Source organism: Myotis davidii, unplaced genomic scaffold, assembly GCF_000327345.1.
Source record: "Myotis davidii unplaced genomic scaffold, ASM32734v1 scaffold22, whole genome shotgun sequence".
NCBI classification, from domain to species: domain Eukaryota; kingdom Metazoa; phylum Chordata; class Mammalia; order Chiroptera; family Vespertilionidae; genus Myotis; species Myotis davidii.
This window is the reverse complement of record NW_006294067.1, coordinates 262,030-269,153: the sequence shown is the minus strand read 5'-3', so window position 1 is coordinate 269,153 and position 7,124 is coordinate 262,030.

The following is a 7,124-nucleotide window of genomic DNA, read 5'->3' as shown; positions in this document are numbered from 1 at the left end:
TCAATAAAAATATATTTAAAAAAAAACAAGAACAAAATAAATATATTGATGTCATAAATTAAATATCAGAAAAGGAAGAATTAAAATGAATATAAGAATTAGCTCATTGAAATAAATAAAATTAGTGCTGTTTGCTTATATCATTGAGAAATACCAAAGGCATAAAAATTCACAAAATAAAAAATAAAGAAAAAATTACCACAAACTGGAGATATTACAGTACTCATAAAAACTTATTTTGTTCAAATCTATGTAGGAGTTTGAAAACTAGATAAGACAGCTGCCCCTAGAAAATGACTTAGTATTAAAAAATATGTCAATGTAATTTACCATATTAACAACACAAAGGAGAAAAATGATAATAATTTTCAGAAATGCTTTTTTAAAATGAGGAAAATTTAATATCTATTCATAATTATTTAAAAATTCTTAATAAAATAAGCATGGATGAATAATTTCTTGATGTGATAAAATATGTCTATCTCAACCTAATAGGAGGAAACACTATTGTTTATACTAAATTCAGGAAAAAGAAAAAGATGTTCACTTTCATCCTATTCATTAATGTTGTCCCTAGATATTATCCAATGCAATTATAAAAGAGAAATAAAAATATTTTTAAAAATTGGAAGGAAAAAGTTGAAAGATCATTATATGCAGACAATATGATGGCATAAATTAAACACTTAAAAAGAAACAACTGGAAAGTATTACAAATAATAAGAGCATAAAATATGGAAAGGGAGAAAATCCTCAGGAGTGAAAAAAGATAAAATACTAACAATAAAGTTAACACAAAATAAGCAAGGCCCATAAGAAGACTACTTAAAAATGCCTCAGAGGTACAAAACCAAGATCTGAACAAGTAGATCTGTACCAGAGTAAAGAGCCAATGTCATTAGATAAAACATTTCCATAAATAAATAATATTTAGTGTGATTTTGATACAAATGCCAAAAGAAAGGAAAGGAATGTGCATTTATTTGGTTTAACACTTAAAGTCAAAAATCTATACATAATTTTTTATTATTATACAAGGACCTCTAAGTCTGTTTCAAAAGTTTAATCTTGTATTGCCCAAATTTTAATTTGGGGTCATAAAAATTGCCCCAAACTGATTTTCCAGAGGAAATGTCTAAGGAAATTTTTGAACTGGGGATATATCCAAATAAACCTGAAACACTGATTCTATAGAATATATACACCCCTATGTTCATTGCAGCATTATTTACAATAGCCAAGATTTGGAAGCAGCCCAAGTGTCCATCAGTAGATGAGTAGATAAAAAAAAAAAAGCTATGGTACATTTACACAATGCAATACTACTCAGCCATTAAAAGAAGAAGAAGAAGAAGAAGAAGAAGAAGAAGAAGAAGAAGAAGAAGAAGAAGAAGAAGAAGAAGAAGAAGAAGAAGGAGAAGAAGGAGAAGAAGGAGAAGAAGGAGAAGAAGAAGAAAATCTTACTCTTTACAACAGCATGGATGGACATGGAGAGCATTATGCTAAGTGATATAAGTTAGTCAGAGAAAGACAAATACTATATGATTTACAAATACTATATCATACATATGATTTCACTCATATGTGGAATCTAGTGAAAAAAATAAACAAAACAGAAACAGACTCATAGATATAGAGAACAGACTAATAGCTATGGGAGGGATGAGGGTCAGTGAAATAGGTGAAGGGATTAAGAAAAAAAACAACAGAACTTCATAGACACAGACAACAGCATGGTGATTACCAGAGGGAAAGGGGAGTAGGGGCAGGTAGAAGAGAGTAAAGGGGGAATAAATGGTGATTAAAGGAGACTCGACTGTGGGTAGTGAACACATAATACAATATACAGATGATATATTATAGAATTGTACACTTGAAACCTATTTAATTACTAATGTAACCTGAATACAGTATATATATATATGAAAGCCGAATTTAGGCCACCCTTGCCAACTCTAACTCGTCTGCCAAGTAGCTAAGATGACATGGTGGTCGACTCCTGGGGAAGACGTGCGCCTGTGCCACGGTAGGGACATTACTCCAACCACCAAGTAATGAATGACATTACGTACAACAAAGAGCTGAGCACAAAGATGGAGCAGCCAGCACCAGGGGAGTGAGCCAGAGCAGGGCAGTCCAAGGGAGAAGGCAGGAAGCCACGTGAAGGTAGGTGTCAAAGCGAGAGGGAGTGGTGTTGCAGGCAGTAATTCTGCAGACGGGAAAGATGTGGCTGGTGACTGGGCATCTGGCCTGGATACCAGCTCAAACCACCTCCCTTCCGCCTTTAACTAGCAGCCAGGCTCAAAGCAGAAGAGAATATCTTGAGTGGGATGAGCGTAACATGAAACGAATGAGTTTACCCAGCATTATGTTTTCACCCATCAGGCGAAGTGAGGGGACCCTACGCTGGTATTAAAGTAATTACTTTTTTTTTTAAGTAATTACTTTTTAAATTTTTTAAATTAAAGTTTGGGGTATAAAATTAATAAGTTACTTTTTAAATGTAAGTTGCTTTTTCACTAACTCAATGTGCAAATTTAAAAATTCATTCCACTTTATGTGGGAGTTCATCTGAGATTTCAAAATATCCTTACAGAGTGTGCATCTATCTGCACACAAATCAATTCTAAGCCTGGCCTAGAACTTGGAGTACAGTCCTCTGTAGGCAAGACCCAGACCAGTGAGAGACAAGAGACCCAGAAGTGATGAGAATAGTTGAGAAGTCACTGCTTACATCGGAAATAGGGACAATTTATAGAGAGATGGACTTTGAAAGAAAGCTGCAGAATGCTTAAAATGCCCAAGGTAGGTCTCCCTCATTGCAGGCTCTTTCGGAACAAATCCCTCCATTGGAGTTGCTCAAGTCCCCCCAAAGAGCCAGCAGCTTCCAAAACTGTGTCTGCCCTACATCCCACTCTTGACCCCCAAGCCCTCTCTATCCCCAGGGTCCCTTCTCCTTATCTCCTTTTTGGTTCCAGAATTTTGCTATCCTCTGCCTTGCAAACGGAAGCTCTTTCAGTTTTAAGAAGTATGATGGACTGGCATTTATAGCCAAGATTAAAAATAATCCCCACCAGACTGCCTGTGAGATGTGGTTTCCTGAGAGCCCCGAGGCCTTGGGAATGCAAATCAGAAACCGATCCAATTGCCACTGACACGTACCAGAGAAAACCGTCATTTGCATCTACACTCCAGATCCCGGATGGCTGCAAATAAATCAGTGGCTCATTCAAACCAGTTCCTGGGCACAGACTGGAGGCTCCGGTGGAGGAAAGGGAGGGAAAGGACAAAGCTCCGGAAATTGGGACTGAGTCCATTTCATGAACCCTAAGCTGACTTCAAATGTCCTTTAGTTGAAAGAGCGTCATTTTCAGCTGCTAACCCTCCCATCCCACCCAAAGACAGCTTCCTATTCTTTCATTAGCTACATCCTCTTTTGTAATATCATCCTTGTCAGTGGCATATTTCCAGGCCTGGAGCAAACAAAGGTGATTGGTGCAAACATTTCAATATACTATGGCTATAATAGCCAACCGTGGGCACAGAGTAGAATAAAAGTCCAGTTTGATCTTGCTCAGGAAACAGATTTTCCTGAAGTCACCTCTATTCATACACCTGAATGCAGTAATTCCTTTGCCATCAATCCTTACCTGGCTCCCTAATATCATATCATATCATATCATATCATACCATATATCATATCATACCATATCATATATCATATTATGTCATAAATATCAGTTACAAACCTGTTTCCTTTAAGGTTCTAAGCTTCCAAATTCTGACCTGGCTTTCCCTAATGGACCTCTGTTCCACAGCTTCGACCTCTTGTCTCTACTAAACCTTCCGCTTAGGAACACCACCAAGTTTGTATGCATCTAAAGTCGGCTAGGCTAAGCTGCAGTGTGTACAATCCTAATGTCCTTATTTTTAGGGAACCCACTGAAGTATTTAAGGCTAAAGGTACATTACATCTGCAGCTTCCTCTCACACAGTTCAGAGTAAACAAGTTATATATATATATACACACACACACACACACACTCACACACACACATACACATACATACATATGTAGGGAGAACAAAGAATCAGCAAGATAGTAAATGAGTAAAAAAAAAAAAAAAAAAAGATAGTAAATGAGTGACATTTAGGTAATCTGGGTGAAGGGCTTTCAGTGTCTGAATTTAAGTCAAAACAAAAGTTAAAAGAAAAAAATGACCTTAGGAGCATGGTGCACTTTAGGAAATAATACCTATAAAAAATGCTCCATATAATAAAGACCGTTATAAACTTAGGAACAATAATAGATACAGAGGCAGAGCTGCCTCAAACAGATTGTCAAACTGCAGCGGGAAGGCCGGAAGGGGTTGGGGGGCAGGAGGGAGTGGGGTAAGAGATCAACCGAAGGACTTGTATGCATGCATATAAGCATAACCAATGGACATAAGACACTGGGGGGTAGGGGAGGACAGGGGATTGTCAAGGGCGGGGGGAAAAAAAGGACACATATGTAATACCCTTTGTAATACTTTAAGCAATAAAACTTAAAAATATATAAAAAATAAAAAATAAATGCTCCATCAATTATAAAATGCTATGTAAATGTTTTTAAACAAAAATTATACTATTTGAGGTACCTGATTAAATTCATTTTCCCTTAAAAAGAAAGTCTAAAGTTTTAATGGGTTAAGAAGCACATTCTTATTTCTTGCTTATCCAAAGCCTTCTGCAGGCCCAAGTGCTCCACAGGACATCTCAGGGATGCAGGCTGCTTCGAGCCAGTGCTCCACCAGCTCAAATGAGGCCCCAGGGGTCATCTTAGCAGGTGAAGGCAGCTTGTGGACCAGTAACACTTGCTCTTCTGTACATTGGTGAGGATGTCACAAATATCCTACTCACAGTCCATTGGCCAGAGCTAATGACACAGCCCCACCAACCTATCAGGGGGTGGGACATACAGGGACTTCCCTGCCATATTAGGGCAGCCTTCCTGTTTCTGCTCTAGTATCTCCTGGAGTTTCCATTTTCTGCTGGACTCAAAACTCTTTCATGAGACATGTAGAGAAGGAGGAAAGGGGGAGAAAGGTACATATTTCACTTTATTCCCACATTTCCTTGTAATAAGCTTCCCATTACTTCAATTTAGACTCCCTAACTGACCCCCCAATACTTCAATTTAGACTCCCTAACTGACCCCCATTCAAACAAAGCAGGTGGCATTGCCTTCTCTAGGGATTGTCAGATTGTGCCACCTCCTTCAGAAATGTAATGGCTTACACTTGTCAAGATAGGAAACAACACTCTTGATTGTGGGTGTCGTAGACTTGGGGTCTTCATGTGGACACAGCATTGAGAACACAGAAAAGCAACTAGTAAAGACTATGGATTTAAGCATTTTTAAACCCCACAAGCCCACTCTACACCTAGATTCTGTACCTTTAATATTCACAGCACCCCTTTTTACACCCACCCAAGTTCCTGTGGACCAACAGACACAGTTGAAAGTCACAGCACAAGGTATTTGTGAAGGGAGAGCAAAGCAATCTCTTCAACCTCCCCACATACACCAAAAAACAAGTGCAGAGCACAAGGCCAATAGTGTCAAACACAGGGACAGTGGGGGAAGAGCCTCCTAGGGGAGGATGAAGAAAGTGATCGTAAGGCAGGGCAGCAATGAAGAAAGCACTGGCTAGTTGAGTTTACCGGGCAGCTCTTCATGGAGAATCAGCATTACAGGACCTATGAGCTCGCTGGAAACTCAGCCTGTCTTCACTGGAACATTCTTATCTCACTCACAGAATAAGGACAAGTCTAGTCCTCCCTCCACAGACCTTGAAGATCTGGCACCAAAGCAGCCCCCTGTGTTCTCTGTTGCAACCCAAACCTTGGTGCTCCCTTCACAGAGCATGTCTCCTCCTTAGGCTCCTGTGCCACTTGGAGCAAATCCATGGGACAGAGCACCCTGGTGCCAGTAAAGGACGTTGCCATGTCTTTCCTCACCTTTCCCTCCCCACTTTCTCTCCCTTTTCCTTCTTCCTCCCTTCCTTCCCACTTTTCCTTCTCCTACCTTTCCTCCTTCCCACTGTTTCCCTTCCTTCAACAAATTACTTACTGAGAGCCTAACTTGTGGCCAGGTACAATCTCCTTAATTTCAAAAATAAGACTTAATTACATACAATTCAAAGCAAAAAGCACCTGTCCCCACGTAGAGACAGAATCCAGCTTCAGTTGGATACTTCTGCCCACCCACCTCAGGAAAACAAAATTACCCAGATACCCAGATTCTTCTTCCAGACAATCCCAGGTAAGATTTTGGGCATGGAAACAGCATGCACCCATAGATAAGCATCAACAACACCCCACTTCCAATCTTGCAATGCACCTGGAGTGGCTTGTCAAGTTCATTCCTATTTAGAACCTAGGGAAAGGTGAACTCTGCTTAATGGCCCTCCCTGCTCCCTGCCCCTTCCCATGTCACTCTGGAGCCAAGTTCCTTTCTCTAGACCTGGGGCTCTGTTGAGGACTGGGCCCTCTTCTCCTGCTCTGTATTTCCCGGGGCCCTATATTGAAGAGGAAGGCACAAAACATCCATCTGTTTCCTTGCATTATGCTCAGTACCTGCTGCACCTTATCCTGACTCATCCACTCTATTCAAACACACATACCAACGTCTCACTTCCTGCACAAAACACACATCCGTTTTTGGTGCTCCGAATTCTCCCTCCAAAAGTTTTCCTCACCCCAAACCATTAGGTCTGTCTTTGGAGAAGAACTGTTAATAGAACATGTTTGTCATTATTGTTACATGGACACTATAATTGCATATCGCATGTAATAAAAATGGTAGGTAGTAATTTTGGTTTTGGCCTGATGATTGCCACTCACCGTTTTCAGGCCTGCGTGGGGCCTGCTCTCGGTGTTCCTGGTCCCAGGAGTGAAGGAAGCAGGCTCACCGAGCCATCGGGGAGAAACTTGGGTTTAGACGTCTAATTGGTGTCCTCAGGAAGCCCATGAAAGTTTCCTGTCTGCAGTTTGAGGGTTTAGGAGGCCAGACATTCCCATGATGGGAAGCACAGGAAGTGTGAGTCAGAGCTTCCGAGATGCCCCTGAGCCCCCTCCGT